At 43.4% G+C, this 23,431-nt stretch overlaps 1 pseudogene; it reads left to right on the forward strand.

The window, feature by feature from the left end:
• Nucleotides 1-601: 601 nt before the first annotated feature.
• Nucleotides 602-22,904, forward strand: LOC123929096 (annotated as a pseudogene).
• The last annotated feature ends 527 nt before the right edge of the window (nucleotides 22,905-23,431 follow it).

Consider the following 23,431-nt stretch of genomic DNA (forward strand, 5'->3'; position numbering starts at 1 on the left):
CTGTCTCTTTGAGACCCTGCTTCCAGTTCTTTGAGCTAGGTACCCAGAAGTGTCATTGCTGCATGATACGCTAATTCTGCTTTCAGTGTTTGGAGAGCTCTCCCTGGGGTTTTCCACAGCAGCTGCACGATTTCACATTCCCACCAAGAGTGCCAGTGATTCCAATTTCTCCACAGCCTCATAAAAGTGACCCCTTTAAAGCGCACCATCCATTGCTTTTTAGCATGTTCACAAGGTTGTGCGGCTGTCACCACTGTCTGATTCCAGAACATTTTCATCCCCCACAAAAGAAATCCATATCCTCTCGCCGTCACTCCCCGACCACCTTCCCCAGGCCCCCAGCAGCCACTGGGCTCCTTTCCATCTCTATGGATTGGACTGACCCTGCACTGTGTGTGGCCCCTTTCACTCAGCGTCATGGATTCGAGAGCCCTCCAGGCCCTAGCATGTGCTTGAGGATGTTCTTGAAGTGATTTCCCTCACTTTGGACTGATGATGTGAAATCCTTCGCCTCCAGAGACTGCGCCAGGGGTGGCTGGCTTCACAGTTCTGGGTTCGGCACACTCAGTGTCTTGCTGGTCTTGCCTTTGTCTTCCAGACCATGACTTGGTCTTTCAGATGGACCAGTTCTCTTACCGTTTACTACATTCGAGGTGAACACTAGCGAGTCCTTCTGTACGTCTGTGCTCACACTGTGGTCATCGACGATGTCTTCAAGAATACTCAGCAGCACCTTCAGGTATGCAAGTTCTCGTTGTTGCTTTTTAAGATTTTATTTATTTATTTATTTGGAGAGAGCAAGCAAGAGAGAGCAGTAGGGAGAAGCAGACTCCCCTGCTCAGCGGGGAGCCTGACGTGGGTCTGGATCCCAGGACCCTGAGATCAAAGCCTTAGCTGAAGGCCGGCGCTTAACCGACTGAGCTGCCCAATATATGGGCATTTATTTGGGCATTTGACATATATTTTAATAAGGACCTTCCTTAAGTCAATGCGTAGGTCAAAAACATCACAGAGGGTTTCCCAAAAGCCTAGTCATATTCAGGGATCCATGCCACGTAGGTGCAGAATTTGCTCTCTAGATGTCCAGAAACACACACAGGCCCAGCAAGCAGCCCTTCTTGGAGCTTAGTTGAATGTGCAGCACTGAGCACAGTGCTGATGGGAGGGAGAGGGGGTAGTTTGTATCTGCAGAGTGAGGAAGGAGCAGCAGGCAGACAGGCTGAGAAATAAGGACCATGCCAGGCAGCTGTCCAGCCTCCTACAGAGTCAGGTGGCTGGGAGTGGCTTTGACGATCCATCCATCCACCCATTCGTTCCTCCATTCATTTATTCCATAGGTATTTACCAGAAACTCTTTGTTTCAGATTCTGGGCATGTAGTCATGAACAAAACAGATCTAGCTCCCCCCCCCCGCCCCCCATGGAGCTTATAGTCTCATAAATACACAATTATGAATTACAACAAGCACTCCAAAGGAAGTGTGGGCTGCTGCAGGAGAGAGATCAGGAGTGAGAGATGGCCCTTCAGTGGGTTGCGCTGGCAAACATGCCCTTTGTGCCGAGATCTGACTCACTGAGGAGGATGAACCAGGGGCAGTTTGGGGAGAAGCAGTCCAGACCCAGGGAGCTCCAGGTTTGCAGGCCTGCCCATGGGGCCGAGAAAGAAGGCTGGTATGACTGACATGGAGTGAGCAAGGGGAGAGGAAGGAGGGAAGAAATGAACTATTTCCTGGCAGGGAGCACTAGCATCTTATTTGTTTCCAGAAGGTTCCTGAGTTACTGAGAAAGGATTGTGGGGGGATGGGAATGAAAGCAGGGAGACCAGCGAAGAGGCTTTTGCTCCAGATCTGCTCAGTGGCCTGAGTGGACACTGTTTAAGGGAGATGAGGCCAGCAGGGCTTCAAGGGGGCTGGAGGTGGGGCAGAACCCCAACATTTATTCCCCACCTGGGTTCAGAGTTGGGCACATGCCTACATCTGTAGGGAGCACTGTCCTTGTGGGGAGTGTGGCTTACACTTTAGGGGTTTGAGGGAGAGAAAATCAGAAAACCACTGGCTATGAAGAAATGCCAGGGGAAGGCCATCGGAGTGGAACTTTCAGCCCGATGAACCTGGAAGAGGAGCTTAGTTTTCTCTGTGGGGCTCCAGCCTCTCTGGCCATCCTGAATCTTTCAGAGCACTTTCTCTGCATTTCTGCGGGGCCACACTAATGTGATCTCCTGCCTCTGCATCAGTGAAGACAGGCGGTGGATTGCCGCGGCCGACAAAGGGCCCTAGTGCCTGATAATCATATGGGACTCCTTCAAGGGTAGGCGTGGCGCAAGCTCCCTTTTCCCTACTCAGTGTAGCGTGTCCGCAACAAATGAGAAATACCGGTCTGGGCATGCAGAAGCCAGCGGTGGGATGCCGGGAGAGGGTGAAGCGGCCTGGGGAGGCTGGCCGTCCTGTTGCCTTGAGGCCCGGTCGAGTGATATTACCTTCGTGAATTTCCCCATTTACAATTCTTGGCTCTTCAGGCTGAGAAACTTGGTTTGGCGATGTCCCAGAGTAGATGAGGGAGGTTAACACTAACGCAGCTTGGAGGCCCAAGGAAGTGAAGTGATTTTCCCCATCTACAAAAAAAGAGGCTGATCATACCCACTGTTTTAGTTTCCTTGGGCTGCTCTAAGAAATTACCATATGCTGGGGCGCCTGAGTGACTGAGCAGGTTAAGCCTCTGCCTTCAGCTCAGGTCATGACCTCAGAGTCTTGGGATCCAGCTTAGGTGGGAGGGCGCTCGTTTTCCTGAGAGCTGGGGTATTGTCCTAGGCATCTTTTTTTTTTTTTCCTGTCCTTCGTGCCTGACACGGAATCAGCGCTCAATAGTGGGTGACAGTCGACTTCATGAAGAGAACGAACAGCATGCTTGCATAATGCTGAGTTAGTTCTATTATTTCTTAAAATGAGATAAAATTCACATAAGGTAAAATTCGCCACTGTGAAGCCTGTGAGTCAGTGGCATTGAGTGTGTTTACAATGCTGTGCCCTCGCTGCTTGATTCTAGTTCCAACTGCTGTTTTAAAGTCATCTCTATGCCCAACGTGGGGCTGGAACCCACAAACCCGAGGTCAGGAGTCACATGGTCCACCAGCTGAGCCTGCTGGATGCCCCTAGTTCCGAAACCCCAAAAGAAAACCCCAAAGCCATCAGTCATCCCTACCATTCCCTCTGACAGCCACTGACATGCCGGTCCGTCCCTGTGGATTTTCTAATTCTGGACGCTTCATAGCAATGAGCTCGAACAACGTGTGGTCTTTTTGTCAGGCTTCTCTACTTCACGTGATGTATGAGGGTCCACCCCTGATACAGTAGGGGTCCGTGCTTCCTTCCTCTGTATGGCTGCATTGCAGTCTGTTGTATGGTGGAGCACATTTGTTTCCTCCATAGCTTTTGAAACGAGTCCCTCCGGGGAGCAAGGCAGACCTCAAATCGGGTTCCCTGGTCCTGTTTTGCAGCATTCCTGTGCACACAATATTTTATAGCTGCCTAGAAGGCAACGGCATCGGGGCCATAGCCATCACCCGGGATGCCACATATCTGGCAACCATCTCCGATGCTGAAATGCAGGTATGGGGCACGTGGAGGCGGCCTCAGTGGGCTGGCTCGGCTTGGGCCACGTGGTGATGTGATGCTCTCAGGGAAGGACCGGACCCCATGGCCCCCCATTGAGGGTTCTCTTCCTGGGGTATAGCTCTCGGTGCCATGTTCCCGAGCCACAGTTACGTGGCTACCACGAGAGGTGTCGCGTTTGTCAACAGCCTTCAGGAACCTTCTCATTCTCCTCCATCTGCTGTCACTCGCAGGAAGTTTGCATCTGGAGGTGGACCTCAGCCGTGGAAACCCCAGCATGTACCCTCAACCTCCTCAAAGAGTATGGTGTTCAGGTGAGCTCAGTTTGAGTGTGTAAAGCTATGTCTACAGTCACACCGAGTCCAGGTCCAAACCTACTTTCGGTTTTACTGGCGTTCAGTTATGGTACACTAGTGCTTATAAAAAAATACTGCCGTGTCCTTGATCTCACTTTAATCTTCCTCATAGTGAGTAATATTGTTCTGAGCATGTATTATGTGCCAGGTTCTGCTAAGTTTGTTACAGCAAGTATCTCCCGCAGTCCATGCAAACGTGCTGGGAAGGAGTTCTTTAGTAACACAACGGGCTGCTACTGTTAAGTACTAGATAATTTGTCTGAAGTCACGGGCCAGCGGCCTTTCCTGTTCTAGACATGCTCTTAACTGCTCCCGACACCTGGAAATTATTAGTCTCAGTTTGCTTGAAGCGACGTGTCAAGGACACCCACCAAGTCTACTCTTCCGTTCTGTGTCGTCGTACTCATCCTTGCACCCTTCGCTCACCACACGGCTGCTCAGTCCCTACGATGCACCAGACACTGTGCAAAGTGCTCATCTGGATGCAGGATCCAGAACCCAGTCAGAGGGCCTGGGTGACTGGGCTCAGCCGGGCACATGTCACGCTGCAGCTTCATGTCCGTGTCTCTCCTTCTGGCCCCCCACCGTCCCTCTAGGTCTCCGCAAAAAATTTCCTCACAGCTTTTATAAGCTGAGCTGATACGGTAGCCACCAGCCATAGCGAGTTTTTCTGTTGCTGCCAGAAACTGCTCTGGGACATTTTCGAGCTTGCATTGAATCTGGGGATTGCTTTGGGCAGTTGTCCTCTTAACAATCCATGAGCACAGCGGCAGCTGTGTGGCTCAGTGGGTTAAAGCCTCTGACCTTCTGCTCAGGTCATGATCTCAGGGTCCTGGGATCGAGCTCTGCATCGGGCTCTCTGCTCAGTGGGGAGCCTGCTTCCCCCTCTCTTTCTGCCTGCCTCTCTGCCTACTTGTGATCTCTGTCAAATAAATAAAGAAAATCTTTAAAACAAACAAACAAAAAGCAAAACAATCCACGGGCACAGGCTGTCTTTCCATTCTCTTACATCATCTTGAGTTTCCTTCAGCAGTGTCCTTTGCAGCAAACAAACCCTCCACCGAAGGTTTATTTCTGGGTCTTTTTATACTATCATAAGTGGATTGGTGTTCTTCATCTCCTTCGTGGGTTTTCATTGCTAGTCTTTAGAAACACAACTGATATTTGTAGGATTTTGTGTCACGAAACTTTGCTGAATGCATGTGGCTGCTTGGATTTAAGTCGATTAGAGTGAGATACAACTACAGATTCAGGTGTCTCTGTGGGGTAAGCTACTGCCTTTGGCTCAGGTCATGATGACAGGGTCCTGGGATCTGGCCCCACATCAGGCTCTCTGCTCAGCGGGGAGCCTGCTTCCCCGCTCTCTCTGCCTGCCTCTCTGCCTACTATGTGATCTCTGTCAATTAAATAAAATCTTTAAAACAAAACAAACAAACAAAACTGCAGATTCATTTCCTTGGCGTCACCACATTTCAAGTACTCCCCAGCCACCTGTGGCCAGTAGCTGCCATGTTTGACAGAACAGATGAGCCAATGTCTCAGTCACAGAGGAATGTGCTGTGGGCAGCGCTGCAAGGCCCCAGGTCTGGAAGGATTCTTCCTGCTCTGCATTCCTGCCGCCCAGCTGGACCGAACCCTTCAATCTGGGCTTGAGTCACAAAGGGTGAGCGAGCTCTCAGCACAGCCCAGCTTTCTAGTAGGCTGGCTGTTTCATTTCTAGAGCGAACGGTCTCACACCTTCTCTTCTTCATCTCTCCCCAGCCCTTCCTTTTCCTCTTGGCTGATGACCTCTCTCATTTTGCATTGAGAGAATGGGAGCCATCGGATACAAACCCCGGCCTGTTCTCACTCCCAGCCTACAATCTGCTTCATCCTCACCACCGTCTCCTGCCCCTCTGCGTATAAGAGCAGCCACTGCCTGAGATGCCACTCCTCTCGGGCGCTCGAGGCCGTCTCCTGCAGCGATCCGCACCCCCTCTGCTGGGTGATTATACCCCAAGCAGACACACGTGCGTTCCTTTCCCCCGTCTCTGGGACACCACTGATGGTGCGTCTCCTTCCGACTCTGGCCCTCTGCGCCTCTTCACAGTTACATGTCTCTGAGGTGCTGTCTGTGCCTGCTTTCTGACTTCATCATATCTCATTTACTCTTTTGTGCACAAAATATTTGATCTCTTTATATTTTCATTGCTAAAGGAGGCATACATCCAAAATGTGTACATTTTAAGGCATGAAACAAAAGGTACATGTGTGTTTACTGCCCGACCAAGAAAGAACATCACCCAAACCCTAGAAATCCCTTCATCCTCCTTCCACAATCCCATCTCCAAGTTAACTAGGGTTAACTAGTTGACTAGTGTCCCAGATTTTGTGTGACACATTCCCATGCTTTCCTGTATACTTTTGTCTAGCAAGTATCTCTTGGTACTTTCCTTTTTTTTTGTTTTTTTCTGAGCGAGTGAGAGAGAGAGAGAGAGAGAGAGAGAGAGAGAGAATGTGAGCCGGGAGAGGCAGACATAGAGGGAGAGAGAGACTCTCAAGCAGACTCCATGCTTAGTGCAGAGCCTGATGTGGAGCTCGAACTCAGGACTCTGAGATTCTGACCTGAGTCAAAATCAAGAGTCGGATGCTTGACCAACTGAGACTCCCGGGTCCCCCCCCACCACATTTTTTTAAATACCCATGCTGGAACTCAGGACCCTGAGATCAGGAGCTGTGGGCTCTACTGGCTGAGCCAGCTGGCACCCCTCCCCCAGTACTATCCTATTTTGTTTTACGTGGGTTTTTTTGGTGCATATGGGGAATCACAATTGCTTCATTTTGTCTGCCTTGTTTCTGAGATTCATTCATTTTGATTCCTGAGTTATAATTCACTATTTTCATGCCTATCTAGTCTCTTCTTGTCTTGAGTATAATGTAGCTCATTTATCTATCCTACTGATGATGAACATTTGGTTCTTCTGATCTGTCTTCCACCTACCCACAGCTCTCCCAAATCTATGCTTATCACAGTCACTGGCATTTCCAAGTGAAGCGAGCACTATTACATCGGCATGAGCACCATTCCCAGTGGGTGCTGAAGACACCTTCCCTGGGCTCACAGCCTTCCCTGGGCTCCTCTGTGGGCTTGTCCCCTTTCACTGCACACCTTCTAAATGCTGGCCGTCCTCAGGGTTGAGTTGTGGGAGCTCCTCTTATGGCGACACCTTCTTCCTGGGTGTCCTCATCCATTCCCATGACTTTTAAGTCCTGTGCACTTCCAAGATGCACCCAAAATCCTTCCTCCCCTCTCCATTTCCACTGCCACCACAGCTCCCTGCATGACTACAACATCCTTCAGGCTGAGGTGTGTTCATTCTTGTCCCAGTCCTTCCCGCCTTCCTGCAGCAGCCAGAGTGACAGTTCTTAAGTGAGCCGGACAGATCATACCACTCTCTTACTTAAAGTCTTTGAGTGGCTTCCCTTTGTGATGGGGATAACCCTAAGCTTCCCCTTCACCCATCTCCCAGCATCTACCCTCCTGTTTATTAATGTCTGTTCCTTCGTATGCCCTGGAATTTTACAGAAATGGACTCTTTTTGTGGAGTGCGCTAACTTCTTTTATTCAATTTAATTTTTTTATTTGATTTAAATTTTGAGATTCATCTATGTATGCAAAAATGGTTTATTCCTCTTTATTCCTCTCTATGTGTCCTTTAAAATGTGAATGCTGAGTAGTCATCGAATGGATATGTCACAGTTTGCTGATTCACCTGTTATAAGACATCTGCCCTGTTTCCTGTTTTGGCTGTTGAAAACAAAGGTGCATGAACTTTCAGGTACAAGTCTTTGTAGGATATATGCTTTCGTTTTTCTTGGTAATTATCTTTGTTTCTGAAGGCTATTTGCCCTAACTATAGGACTGTAGGGGGGTAGTTATTTCCATACTTTGAAGATATTATTGTCTTCAGACTTAACACCATTTCCCTTGAGAAGTCAACTATCAATCTTATTTTTCCCTCTTCTGAAAGTTATGTATGTCTTTCCCCTCCTGCCCCATTCTGGCTGCTTTTAAGGTTTTCTGGTAATTGTTAGCAGTTTTTAAGGATGTGTCTGTATGCATATGGATATGTTGTTGATTTTTTAAAAAATCCAAAACTGGTGCCTGGCTGGCTCAGTCAGTGGAGTATGTGACTCTTGATCTTGGCTTGTGAGTTCGAGCCCCATGTTGGACAAAGAGATTACTCACAAAAAAAGGATAAATAAATAAAAATTAAAATCTAAAAAAAAAAAAATAAAAAAAACATATCTTCTGGCATTCTTTGAACTTGCAACATCATATCTTTCTTCAGTTTTGCAAAATTCTCTGCCACTACTTCTTTTAAAATCACTTTTACCACCTTTTTTTCTTTCCTCTCCTTTTGGTACTCCAATTATACAGACATTAGACCCATCCTGTGCTATATGTGTCTTATTGTCTATATTGTCTGTTGTTTTGTGTCTTTGTCCTTCAGTCTGGACATTTTCTCCTATAATTTATCTTCCCATTGTACTGACTGATTATTTCTTTGGCTATATTTTATTTTCTGTTTAATCCTCTTTTGAAGTTTTTTAAATCAGGTTTTTTTTTTCAGATCTAGATTTTCTGTTTGATTCTTTTTAAAAATAGAGTTACTGTGGAGATTGCCCATGTGGCCCTCTTCTCTCTGGCACCTCGTGACCACAGTTCTTGTCAAGTCTGCGTGTGTCGATGTTATGCCTGCATCTCCTGGGGTCCTTGCTGATGATTGCTTCCCTCTTGGTTGTCAGTCGTTTGGAAATGTCTCCTTCATGTGCCTGGTTGTGTTTCATTGGGTGCCCAGTGTCATGCTTTAAGAAGTTTAGGAATAATTTGGGGCTCAGGATGGTCCATTCCTCCAAGGAAAACTCATTTTTGCTTCTTGCTGGCATCTGGCAGAGTTAACGAGATTAACTGATTAATCGCATCACAAATCACAGTGATTTGAGGCTGATTTCCAGCCTTTGTGAGGACTTGTCCATGCATTTGCTTCCAACAGTTCTGCCCACCCCCTCCCCCCACCACCCCATCCCCTGCCCCTGCTGAGGCCATTGAGTTGTCCTGAAATTACTTCTCAAACATTGGCACTGGTCCTTCACCTTCCTGGAGCAGGCAAGGAGTACGTGATGGTGTGGAGGTGGCAGGAAGGGAACTTAAGTCATGTTTCTAGAAGCTGTCTCCCAGGGCTGCCCCCTCCATCCCTTCACCTCAGGCCACAGCCACCCCCTCCCACACACATACCCCCACAGGACACGTGCCTCAGTCTCCCCAGGGAGCTCCATGGTGGTGTGGCTGTTGTTCAGCTTCTGCACTTTGTGGTTTCCTCACTTGCGTAGTTACCACAGGGTTGATTTATGGGAAGGGAGCCAGGCAGTCCAGGCTATTCACCGTGTTGGCAGGAATCAGAAACTCTTTCCAGTATCTGGCATTCACTCCAAGTTACCTTTTGGCCTTGTCAAATATAGATAGGTGTATGCAACAGTTTTTGTCCAAAAGGACACAGGGTAAAGGTTATGAGTGAATATTGTGCTACTTTTGCTTGTTCCAATTTACAGATGATGAATTATAATAAATAAGACTAAAAATGGGGACACATTTGAGACCATTAATTTTAACGCTCAGGGTTTCAATTCTATTACTATTGCTTACAAAATGCTGTTGTCTTTTCTGTTTTATATTCCTACTCAGCTATTTAATATAATATAAATATTATTTATTTTTAATGCTTAGCTTAGCCAGGGAGAAACAGAAAATTTGTCATAATGTAATATATTTCCATACTTTATATATCAGAACTATCTTACTTTTAATCCAACAAATAATAAAGAATTGGTGAGCAACAATAAAACACAGGCAATATATTATGTGTGGGTAAGTAGAAATATTTTGATTTGTCTTAAATGTAGGGACAAGTATATGTTCATTCCCCGAGTAGAGATGTTTTGGTAGTGTAACAGTACAGTATCTACTTAGGAAGCAATAAATATGTATTAAAATATTTCAATTTAATTATAGCATTTACTTTAATCTCATTGGAATCTAGTGTATTAATTCAGAGGCAGAAATTTAAATTTCCTTTAATTTTTTAAAGTAACGAGGCAAATATTTATTTGAATGAATTTAACATGTTTAAAAAATACAGGGTTTTTCAAGACCTTGGTTTTTACCCCCTTTTAGAAAGGAATTAGAAAAGAGATCAGCATGTATGTGCTGACACAGGGCAGATCTGTGAGATTAAAAAAACATCAAACTTAAACATAAAATTACCACATGCCTCAGCAATTCCTAAATCCAAAAGAATTTAAAAATTTAAAACAGGCATTCAGACAAATACAGACATACAAACGTTCATAGCAGCAGAATGATCGTCAGTAACCAAAGGTAGAAGCAAACCACATGTCCCTCAGCTACTAAATGCAGAAACAAAATGTGGCCCATCGTGCAATGGACTATGGTTCGGCCATACAGAGGAACGAGGCACTGATGCCCACTGCGACATGGATGAACCTCGTAAACATCATGGTAAAGGAAAGAAGCCGTACACAACAAACCATGTGCTGTATGAGTCCATCGATGTGAAATGTCTGGAAGAGGAGAACCCATTGAGACAAAGTACAGAATGGTGGTTGCTGGGCCTGGGGGAGGGCATGTATGATAACTTAATGGAGGGGGTCTTCCTTTGGGGTGATGAAAATGTCCTGAACTAGACAGAGGGGATGGTGCCCAACATTGTTAGTGTACTAAGTGTCCCCGAATTGTACACTTTAAAATGACTAATGGTTGGAATGCCTGGCTGGCTCAGTCAGTGGAGCACGTGGCTCTTGATCTTGGAGTTGTTTGGGGTAGAGATTACTTCAAAATAAAATCACTATTTATTTATTTATTTATGTATTTTTCAAGATTTTATTTATTTATTTGACATAGATCACAAGTAATCACAAGAGGCAGAGGGAGAAGCAGGCTCCTTGCTGAGCAGGGAGTCCAATGTGGGGCTCGAACCCAGGACACTGGGATCAATACCTGAGCCAAAGGCAGAGGCTTAACCCACTGAGCTTCCCAGGCACCTCTCAAAATGAAATCTTTATCATTAATTGAATTTAAATTTTAAAAATATTTAAAGCATAAAATCTTTAAAAAATAATAAAATGATTAATGGTTAATTTTATGTTAGGTGAACTTTACCTCAATTGAAAATGCAAAACAAGAACCAAGATTCAATCACCAATTTTCAGTGCTAGTTGTTACTTCTGGTACATGTTGTAGCTTTAATGCCTCAGAAATGTAGCATTCAGATTTTCATTTACTATCATTTAAACTCACAATCATTTGTGGCATTTTTTTTTTACATATTTGCTTTTCTTTCAGAATGCTTTCAGATGTTCCTTGAGGCGGGTTCTCTTATCTGAGGAGGTTGCAAAGCTCTGACCCTGTTTAGATGCATTCCTTTTGATATTGTGGTTATAGTAGTTCTTTCTTTTAGAAACCAGGTCTTTTTGTAGTAGTGATTATTTTTTCTGTACTCCTCAGTATGAAGAGGGAGGTATACTTGTTCACAGTGCCCCACGTTGAACAGAAAAAGTGAGTATGCTTCCTGCATTTTTATATGCCAGATGCTGTGGAGAGTAAATATGTGTAAGCTTAGTCACTTCGGGCTATTCTTTGTTTGTCTTGATAGGACACCATGGGCAAATCATTGGATATTTTTACTTGGGTCCTTTACTATGTTGAATTGTCAATACAGTAATAGAACCATTGTTCAAAATAAAATATTATGGAAAAGAAATTTGACTACCCTGAGAAAATACCCCCCAAAAAGTGATGGCTTTACTAATATGTGTGTGCATACGACAAGGAGTGAAAAGTTATTTCGGAGTGATATAATAAAGAGTTGAACATGAGTGGCTCATTTTTAGGCTAGCCGGTTTTCAGAATAATAAAACATGATCTTAGATATTGAGATGTTTCAGAGCCAGTACAAAGGTGGTGCGTCAGGTGTTGGAGGAAACAGGTTATCTTTCCTGCCTGCTCACCTGGAGCCATTGTCGCATCTGAGGTGGACCTCGGGGCTCGTCTCCTGCCACAATTTCTGCATTTGACACCCATGTAATCTGCCCTCAGTGAGCACCTCATGGTGTTTCTTCTGCTTCCTTTCTTCACTCTTGGTAGGATTTATAGAAATTTATTTTTAAGAGGACATGCAAAAAAAAAAAAATTTGAGATGGATGAATACAAAGATGATTCTGTCCAAACCTCTTTTTCATAAATCAAAGTTATCAAACAATAAAGTCAATTCTCATTATGTGTGGCAGTTAGGTTTTACAAAATCTCTGCAGACCTCAGCGAGTACAAAATCATTGCTCCTAGGAAAAGTACAGGATTAGGTTCCTGCCAGCCTCGGGTCATAAGTTTCCCCAACAGATAGATACATAACCTTGTCTTCTGTGTGTTTTCTTTTGAAGACATCGCATTTAATACATAATGTTGATGCATCAGTGCTGACTCACAGCCAGCAGCTCTGAAACACGTGCCTGAATGACATTTATCTAACTCAGGTATATTCTCTGGAAGGTACATCACTAGACTGCCTTTCAGTACCGTGTTTGCATTAGCTTAAATACTGCCCTCACCAACAAAAGCACCTCAAAAACGTGACCCACGTGGCACTAAGCAGACCCTGGAAAGACACTTGTTTACAGTTTGAAAGCTGGAATAAGAAGGCAGAGCATGTCCTTACTGGACTCAGCTAGGAACGTGTGCACAGGGAGAGTCAGATTTTTGCCACTCCGCATTTGCACATGTCTGCAGACCATCATGAAAGGGCCACAAGGGTTGATGTTGGGGTTATAAATTGTAGCAAGTAGGTGAGTTTGCAAATACACAACCCACAAGCCATGACAATGCCTTATATGGAAGTAGAGCAGCTCTTAGGAAGAACTTGATGCCCTCCCTTGACCAGTTATTGTTTTTCTGACCCTCCTGTGCTCAGGGCAGAAGAGGTGAGCCTTGGGTCTTCTCTGTGTCTTTAGAGAAGGGGGCAGCAAACTTGCTGTATCACGTGACAAATGAAGGCATTTCTTTGATTGATTCATTCGCTGTACATTCATCGTGGGGCTCCACTCACCACTCTGGGTTCTTTCTACAGTTCGTCTCCAAGACACTGCCTAAGAAAGATGGCTCTCGTGCCTTCTTTTATGTAGCACATATTTCATGAGGTGTCAGGGGCATGTCTGTGTATAGTACTTAATTTCTTCTGATGGGAAAATAGTTTATGGGAAAAGTTTATAGTTATAAGACTGGGATAATTATTTTGTGATATCTTACAACTGGAGCATGCTTTTCACAAGACAGACATTAGTTTCATTTATCAGTCTCTGAAACTTCGGTAAGAGAAGTTGAACAGGTATAAACAAGTGGTTAAACACTTTTTCATTTGCTTGAAGCAAACAGTTTCATGAACCCCGTACACAATCCTTCAGTTGCTCCTAGCAAACCTTCAGAGGTTCAGAACAGCCTGCACCATGGCAATTCACAGGGACGAGATTTCTTAATGATTGGTTTTTTGATTTTATCTTTTTTCCTACTGTAAATCAATGTAATATTATAAAATATGCCATACTGACAAATGCTTTGTTTTTTATTTATCACCAACGTAATGTGTAATCTGTCTTCTGAAATGCAGACCTTCAACAAGCTCCTGGGAAAATTTAGCCAGTCAGTCTTTCATTTGAATTTAACACAAATACTTTCCATGACAATGGAAGGGAAGCTGGTTGTCTGGGACATCCATCGCCCACCATAGCCTACCTCTGCCTCTGTGGGCTTTCCTCAAATCAAACCTTGTAAATTGGTTCATTTTCAGAAAGAGGGGATCACTGTGTTCACTACAGTTGATCTGTAATTAACTTAATAAAAAGGCAGCTATCAGTGATTACCAAAGTATATTACAACCCTTTTGGATGTATACACATATTTTGTATATGCAGTGAATATTTCTGGAGAAATTCCTTATTAACTGGGAATGTTTGGTGCCTCTGAGGAAAAGAACAGAGAAGCGGGATCAAGGGTGGGGGTGGCTTCACCTCTTCTTATGATCTCATTTGTACTAATTGGTTTGCTTTTTTAAAAAATTTTATTTTTATAAACATATAATGCATTATTAGCCCCAGGGGTACAGGTCTGTGAATCGCCAGGTTTACACACTTCACAGGACTCACCGTAGCACATCCCCTCCCCAATGTCCAAAACCCCACCACCCTCTCCCTACCCCCTCCCCCAAGCAACTCTCAGTTTGTTTTGTGAGATTAAGAGTCTCTTATGGTTTGTCTGCCTCCCGATCCCATCTTGTTTCATTTATTCCTTTCCTACCCCCCAAACCCCCAACGTTGCATCTCCACTTCCTCATATCATGGAGATCATATGAGAGTTGTCTTTCTCCAGTGGATTTATTTCGCTAAGCATAATACCCTCTAGTTCCATCCATGTCGTTGCAAATTGCAAGAATTCATTTCTTTTGATGGCTGCATAGTATCCCATTGTATATATATACCACCTCTTCTTTATCCATTCATCTGTTGATGGACATCTAGGTTCTTTCCATAGTTTGGCTATTGTGGACATTGTTGCTATAAACATTTGGGTGCACGTGCCCCTTCAGATCACTACATATGTATCTTTAGGGTAAATACCCAGTAGTGCAATTGCTGGATCATGGGGTAGCTCTATTTTCAACATTTTGAGGAACTCCATGCTGTTTTCCAGAGTGGTTGCACCAGCATGCATTCCCACCAACAGTGGAGGAGGGTTCCCCTTTCTCTGCATCCTCGCCAGCATCTGTCATTTCCTGACTTGTTAATTTTAGCCATCCTGACTGGTGTGAGGTGCCATCTCATTGTGGTTTTGATTTGTATTTCCCTGATGCCAAATGATGTGGAGCACTTTTTCATGTGTCTCTTGGCCACCAGGATGTCTTCTTTGCGAAAATGTCTGTTCATGTCCTCTGCCCATTTCTTGATTGGATTATTTGTTCTTTGGGTGTTGAGTTTGCTAAGCTCTTTATAGATTTTGGATATTAGCCCTTTATCTGATATGTCGTTTGCAAATATCTTCTCCCATTCTGTCAGTTGTCTTTTGGTTTTGTTAACTGTTTCCTTTGCTGTACAAAAGCTTTTGATCTTGATGAAATCCCAATAGTTCATTTTTGCCCTTGCTTCCCTTGCCTTTGGCGATGTTCCTAGGAAGAAGTTGCTGCAGCTGAGGTCGGAGAGGTTGCTGCCTGTGTTCTCCTCAAGGATTTTGATGGATTCCTTTCTCACATTGAGGTCCTTCATTCATTTTTGGTCTATTTTCATATGTGGTGTAAGGAAATGGTCCAGTTTCATTTTTCTGCATGTGGCTGTCCAATTTTTCCAGCACCATTTATTGAAGAGGCTGTCTTTTTTCCATTGGACATTCTTTCCTGCTTTGTCAAAGATTAGTTGACCATAGAGTTGAGGATCTATTTCTGGGCTCTCTATTCTGTTCCATTGATCTATGTGTCTGTTGTTGTGCCAGTTCCATACTATCTTGATGATGACAGTTTGTAACAGAGCTTGAAGTCTGGAATTGTGATGCCGCCAACTTGGCTTTCACTTTCAATATTCCTTGGGCTATTTGAGGTCTTTTCTGGTTCCATATAAATTTTAGGATTATTTGTTCCATTTCTTTGGAAAAAAAAAAGAATGGGATTTTTATAGGGATTGCATTAAATGTGTAGATTGCTTTAGGTAGCATAGACATTTTCACAATATTTGTTCCTCCAATCCATGAGCATGGAACATTTTTCCATTTCCTTGTGTCTTCCTCAATTTCTTTCCAGAGTTCTTTATAGTTTTCTTAGTATAGATTCTTGCCTCTTTGGTCCGATTTATTCCTAGGTATCCTGTGGTTTTGGGTGCAATTGTAAATGGGATTGACTCCTTCATTTCTCTTTCTTCTGTCTTCTTGTTTTTGTACAGAAATGTAACTGATTTCTGTGCATTGATTTTATATCCTGACACTTTACTGAATTCCTGTATAAGTTCTAGCAGATTTGGAGTGGAGTCTTTTGGGTTTTCCACATATCGTATCATATCATCTGCAAAGAGTGATAGTTTGACTTCTTCTTTGCTCATTTGAATTCCTTTAATTTCTTTTTGTTGTCTGATGGCTGAGGCTAGGTCTTCTAGTACTATGTTGAATAACAGTGGTGATAATAGACATCCTTGCTGTTGTCCTGACCTTAGAGGAAAAGCTTTCAGTTTTTCTCCATTGAGAATGATATTTGCAGTGGGCTTTTCATAGATGGCTTTGATGATATTGAGGTATGTGCCCTCTATCCCTACACTTTGAAGAGTTTTGATCAGGAAGGGATGCTGTACTTTGTCAAATGCTTTTTCAGCATCTATTGAGAGTATCATATGGTTCTTGTTCTTTCTTTTATTAATGTGTTGTATCACATTGATTGATTGTGGATGTTGAACCAACCTTGCAGCCCCAGAATAAATCCCACCTGGCCGTGGTGAACAATCCTTTTAATGTACTGTTGGATCCTATTGGCTAGTATTTTGGTGAGAATTTTTGCATCTGTGTTCATCAAGGATATTGGTCTATAACTCTCTTTTTTGATGGAATCCTTGTCTGGTTTTGGGATCAAGGTGATGCTGGCCTCCTAAACTGAGTTTGGAAGTTTTCCTTCCTTTATTATTATTATTATTATTATTATTATTATTATTATTGGAAGAGTTTCAGGAGAATAGGAATTAATTCTTCTTTAAATGTTTGGTAGAATTCCCCTGGGAAGGTGTCTGGCCCTGGGCTCTTGTTTCTTTGGAGATTTTTTTGACTGTTTCAATCTTCTTACTGGTTATGGGTTTGTTCAAGTTTACTATTTCTTCCTGGTTCAGTTGTGGTAGTTTATATGTCTTTAGGAATGCATCCATTTCTTCCAGATTGTCAAATTTGCTGGCTTAGGGTTGCTCATAATATGTTCTTATTATTTTTTGTATATCTATGGTGTTGGTTGGGATCTCTCCTCTTTCATTCATGATTTCACTTAATTTGGGTCCTTTCTCTTTTCTTTTTGATAAGTCTGGCCAGGGTTTTATCAATCTTATTATTCTTTCAAAGAACCAGCTCCTAGTTTCTTTGACTTGTTCCATTGTTTTTCTGGTTTCTATTGCATTGATTTCTGCTCTGATCTTTGTGATTTTTCTTCTCCGGATGGGTTTAGGCTTCCTTTGCTGTTCTTTCTCCAGCTCCTTTAGGTGTAGGGTTAGGTTGTTCATTGGAGATCTTTCTTGTTTCTTGAGAAGGGCTTGTATTGCTATATATTTTCCTCTCAGGACTGCCTTTGCTGTGTCCCACAGATTTTGAATCATTGTGTTTTCATTATCATTTGTTTCCATAATTTTTTTCAATTCTTCTTTAGTTTCCTGGTTGACTCAGTCATTCTTTAGAAGGATGCTCTTTAGTCTCCATGTATTCGGGTTCTTCCCAAATTTCCTCTTATGAATAAGTTCTAGCATCAGAGGATTGTGGTCTGAAAATATGCAGGGAATGATCCCAATCTTCTGATGCCAGTCGAGACCTGATTTATGGCCCAGGATGTGATCTATTCTGGACAATGTTCCATGTGCACTAGAGAAGAATGTGTATTCTGTTGCTTTGGGATGGAATGTTCTGAGTATATCTGTGATGTCTATCTGGTCCAGTGTGTCATTAAGGCCTTTATTTCCTTGTTGATCTTTTTCTTGGATCATCTGCCCATTTCAATGATGGAGTGTTAAAGTCCCCTACTATTTTTGTATTATTGTCGATGTGTTTCTTTGATTTTGTTCTTATTTGGTTTATATAGTTGGCTCCTCCCATGGTAGGGGCATAGATATTTGAAATTGTTAGATCTTCTTCCTGGACAGACACTTTGAGGATGATATAGTCTCCTTCCTCATCTCTTACGATAGTCTTTGGCTTAAAATCTAATTGATATGATAGAAGGATTGCCACCCCAGATTTCTTTTTTGAACATTAGCATGGAAAATTGTTTTCCACCCCTCACTTTAAATCTGGAGGTGACTTTGGGTCTAAAATGATTTTCTCATAGACAACCTATTGAAGGTTTTGGTGTTTTTTTTTTTAATCCATTCTGATACCCTGCCCTGCGTCTTTTGATTGGGCATTTAGCCCATTATATTCCGGGTAACTATTGAGAGATATGAATTTAGTGCCATTGTATTGCCTGTACAGTGAATATTACTATATATTGTCTCTGTTCCTTTCTGGTCTACTATTTTTAGGCTCTCTCATTGCTTAGAGGACCCCTTTCAATATTTTCTGTAGAGTTGGTTTGGTGTTTACAAATTCTTTGTTTGTCCTGGAAAGTTTTTATCTCTCCTTTTATTTTCAATGATAGCCTAGCTGGATATAGGATTCTTGGCTGCATGTTTTTGTCGTTTAGTGCTCTGAATATATCATGCCAGCTCTTTCTGGCCTGCCAGGTCTTTGTGGATAAGTATGCTGCCAATCTAATATTTTTACCATTGTATGTTACAGACTTCTTGTCCTGTGATGCTTTAAGGATTTTCTCTTTGTCGCTAAGACTTGTAAATTTTACTATTAGATGACAGGGTGTGGACCTATTCTTACTGATTTTGAGGGAGTTCTCTGCACCTCCTGGATTTGATCTTCTATATCACTAATTCTCTCTTCTGCCTCATTTATCCTATATTTTTTATCCTCCATTTTTTTATTGTACCTCATTAACAGCTTTTTAAAATTTCAACTTGGTTAGATTTTAGTTCTTTTTTATTTCTCCAGAAAGGGCTTTTATTTCTCCATACCGGGCTTCTGTAATATCTTCCATGCCTTTTTCAAGCCTGGCTAGCACCTTGAGAATCATCATTCTGAACTCTAGATCTGACATATTACCAATGTCCGTATTGATTAGGTCCCTAGACTTCGGTACTGCCTCTTGTTCTTTTTTTGTGTGGTGAGTTTTTCTGCCTTGTCATTGTATCCAGATAAGAATATATGAAGGAGTGAATAAAATACTCAAAGGGTGGCCAAGACCCCAGGAAAATGTGCTTTAACCAAAGCAGAAGAGACTCCAAATCATGGGGGGAAGAAAGTGGGTAAAAAAAGTTCAGAAAAAAATTTTTTTAAGTAAACAAATAAAGAAAAAATATATATATATATATTAGACTGTTAAATGGAACAGGGTCTCCCACTTAATTTTGGGAGTATTTTGGTCTTTTAGAAGAAACTAAAGAAAGTATCTCCCAAAATTTTAAAGAATGAAAAACATATATAATGGTAAACACAATGAAGTGATGGAATATGATTATAAAGATGAAAAATTTTTTAATTTCTATAAAAGGAGTTGATAAGGATAAATTGGTTGGGAGAATAAAGAAAAAGAAATTGGAGACAATTTGCTCAAGCTAGAGATTATAACAAAGCCCTGTGCTAGTTATAGGGTGTATTTTGATCTATTAGAAGAAGTTGTAACCCAAAATTTTTTTTAGAAGAAAAAACCCTGTGTGTAACAAAAAATAAAGTTAGATGCAATGAAGGATAAAATATGACTTTAATAATGAAGGTTCCAAAAAAATGTGTTTTTTTTTTTTTTTTTTTTTTTTTTTTTACAAAAGGTATTGTTAAGAGAAACTAGTTAAAAATGTTAAAAGAGGAAAGGGTAAAATTAAAAAAAATTTAGCGGAAAAAAAATTTAAAAAATTTATTAACTGTGCAAGACTAAAGAATCATAGGGAGAAAGCCATGAATTCCATGCTTTGCTTTCTCCTCCTCTGAATTCCGCTGTTCTCTTGGTATGTGAACTTGGTCTTGGCTGGATTTCTTGTTGACCTTCTGGGGGAGGGGCATATTATAGTGATTCTGAAGTGTCTTTGCCCAAGGCGGAAATGCACCGCCCTTACCGGGGGCCAGGCTAAGTAACCCGCTCGGGTTCACTATCCCTGAATGCTTCCCGTAGAGGTTCAGAGCTCAGGAATGAAAATGGCGGCCTCCCAATCTCTGGCCCAGAGGAACCGAGTGCTTGGGGCCCCACCCCTCAGTGCGCCCTCCGAGAAAAGCGCTCAGTCACTCCCATCTCCCTGGCCTCCATACTGTGACCAAGCTTCTCTGTTTCTGGCACACAGCCCTGCTTGGAGTCTCTGAACCCCGCTGATCCCTGAGTTCTTCCAGGGGGGGTCTCCCCGGATCTTATGGGGTCCCTGCTCACAGAGCAGTGGCCTGTGCCACGGATCACGATAAGGTAATCCTGAGTTGAGAGCTCGCTCCTCGACTCCGTCTCTGTAGCTGGCTTCCCCACTCTAATACCTATGAGCTCTGCAACACTCAGACAGCCCCGATCCTTCTGTGAGCCTGAGGGACCTGAGGCCACACTCTCCTCGCATGGGCTTCACCCCGGTTTAGCCTCTGGAGCGATGTCCCTCAGTGGAGGAGACTTTTAAAAGTTCTGATTTTGTGCTCCATTGCCCTGCTTCTTGCTGGGAGCCCCCCCCACCCCCGCCATGGTCTATCTTCCCATCGCTTTGGATTCACTTCTCCGCTGGTCCTACCTTTCAGAAAGTGGTTGATTTTCTGTTTCTAGAATTGTTGCTCTTCTTCTATTCGGTCTCCTGTTGGACTTGTAGGTGTTCGGGATGGTTTGATAAGCTATTTTGCGTATCTCCTGCTATCTGATGTTGTCTCAGTGGGCTACTTTTCTCCGCCATCCTGACTCCTCCCTGGTTTGCATTTTTTTTTTTTCTTTTAAATCATGGCCATGTATTACTTTTAAAGAACCCCTTTGTGTTGGTGAAACAAAAACTTGGTTTTTTCCTTCCACACTAATTAGAGTCATTTTCACCCTAAATATTATGTACTTTAATTTTAAGGAAATGGCATAAATAACTATATTGCTTCTTCTGATTACAAAACAACACTTACCTATTATGAAAATACCTATTATACAACAGAACTTTATAAAGTTTGCTGACTGAAGAGGCTGTGGGGGCTCATACAGTGTCATTAAAGGCTTTAGTCTCAGACAGAAAGGGGTTCACATTCCAGACATATCCCTTCCTTGCTGAACGACTCAGGGCAAGGGACGTAACTTGGCTGAGCCTCCATTTTCCACGTGCAAAATGGGCATGACGACACACTCCCTCAGAGTGATTTTATGAGAATTTTTGTGAGACAAGCCACGTAAAACTCTAGCACCTTGTCTGGCACAGGGGAGCTCTAGACGAAATTGTTGTTATCTGTATGCTTGAGAAGTTCCCGATAGGGACGGAGGACTGTGCCTCATGACAGGGACCATGCACATGTGTTTGGAGTCCCTGTGCCAACTGCTTTCCAAAAGCCCTGCTTATTTTTTTTTTTTTTCATTTCTTTTAATACAGAGAGCGGTGAGGTCCTGGCATGTCTTTATAAAGAGAAATGCAAATTGTCCTCACTCGGGGGTGTGGAAAATACAGTAGAAGAATTGCAGCTGATGATGAATCAGCCTTTAATTAGTTGGGGGACTAGGGCCCAGTAAAGACCAGTCCTGTGCTCCCCTCTCTCCATGGTAAATAAAACCCAGCCAGGACCAGGGAGCCCACCAAGGATCTTGAAAACACTTGGCCTGTTTTCCCATTTATTTCCAGCAGAGGGCAGTGAAAGATGTTCTCATCAATTATTCTGCCCACCTGCCTTGCTGATCAATCAGAAGCTGCATTTAATCACTTTGCATCTATAAGAGGAAATTCATCCCCCATTCTGCCCCCCCCCCGGTGATTAGACTTATGCCAGAAGCTTTAAAAAAAAAAAAACATTTGGGATGGATCTGAGAACTGGAAATAAAAGCCATTTTGTCACAGGACACTGCCTTTGGCTGTGACCATTGGACAAGGTTTTTTTTTTTTTTTTTTTAAAGATTTTATTTATTTATTTGACAGAGAGAGAGATCACAAGTAGGCAGAGAGGCAGGCAGAGAGAGAGAGGAGGAAGCAGGCTCCCTGCGGAGCAGAGAGCCCGATGCGGGGCTCGATCCCAGGACCCTGAGATCATGACCTGAGCCGAAGGCAGTGGCTTAATCCACTGAGCCACCCAGGCGCCCCTGGACAAGGTTTTATATGGCTCTGAGGGCAGTGGCTTCCTGTAAAGTGGATTCTGTGCTTTTGCCAAGTGTGATTTCAGAGGGCTGGTGGACAGACTCTGGTGTCCTCTGTGGTCTCGTGGCAGAGAATGTCAATCAACGCCCACCGTCACTGCACGTGGCTGATGGGAGAGGCCGGGGAGAGGAGAGCGAGACAGAGCGTGTACTTTGCATTAGGTACCCCTGGGTCCCTGCACAGTCTAGCCATGGGGCCTGATGGAGCTGCCGTGTGTAAGTTGGTCCCCAGCGGTATTTGGGACATACTTCTACTGAAAGATTACTGCTTGTTTCACTGAAATTCAGATTTCATTGGGCATCCTGCATTTTTTATTTGCTAAATCTGGCAACCCCAGGCCTTGTCAAATTTCTCAACTTCTCTGAGCCTTAGTTTCCTAGATGTAAAGTGGAACAACTGTAAAATCAGCCTCGTAGGACAGTATTAAAGTGAAATTTGTACAGTACCTGGAGTCCAGAGCTGGACCCAAAATGAGCTGTTCAGGAGATGGTACTTACTACGGTTAGTTCCCAAACAGATGTTTTTCTCCATTTCAGCTATATTGTCACAGGTGATAATAGAGGTAACATTAAGTTCTACGATCGGACCCTGTCCATTGTTAACTGGTACAGCAACTTCAGACTGAGCTCCTTAAGGACACTGTCATTTTCCAAGACCCCAACAGGTCTCCCACCGAAAAATCAAACTGTCCACCAGACTGCACTCTAAAAGGTGACCTTTTTATTATAAGGTAACTTATTAATGAATCCAGGGCACCTGGGTGGCTCAGGGTGTTAATCCTCTGCCGTCGCTCTCTGCCTGCCTCTTTGCGTACTTGTGACCTCTCTCTCTCTGTGTGTCAAATTTCAAAAATCTTAAATAAGGGGCGCCTGGGTGGCTCAGAGGTTTAAGCCGCTGCCTTCGGCTCAGGTCATGATCTCAGGGTCCTGGGATCGAGTCCCGCATTGGGCTCTCTGCTCAGCAGGGAGCCTGCTTCCCTCTCACCCTCTCTGCCTGCCTCTCTGCCTACTTGTGATCTCTCTGTCAAATAAATAAATAAAATCTTTAAAAAAAATCTTAAATAAATAAATAAAGGGGCGCCTGGGTGGCTATGTGGATTAAGCCGCTGCCTTCGGCTCAGGTCATGATCTCAGGGTCCTGGGATCAAGCCCCGCATCGGGCTCTCTGCTCCGCAGGGAGCCTGCTTCCTCCTCTCTCTCTGCCTGCCTCTCTGCCTACTTGTGATCTCTCTCTCTGTCAAATAAATAAATAAATAAATAAA

This window comes from Meles meles, chromosome 18 (genome assembly GCF_922984935.1).
Source record: "Meles meles chromosome 18, mMelMel3.1 paternal haplotype, whole genome shotgun sequence".
Taxonomy (NCBI): Eukaryota; Metazoa; Chordata; class Mammalia; order Carnivora; family Mustelidae; genus Meles; species Meles meles.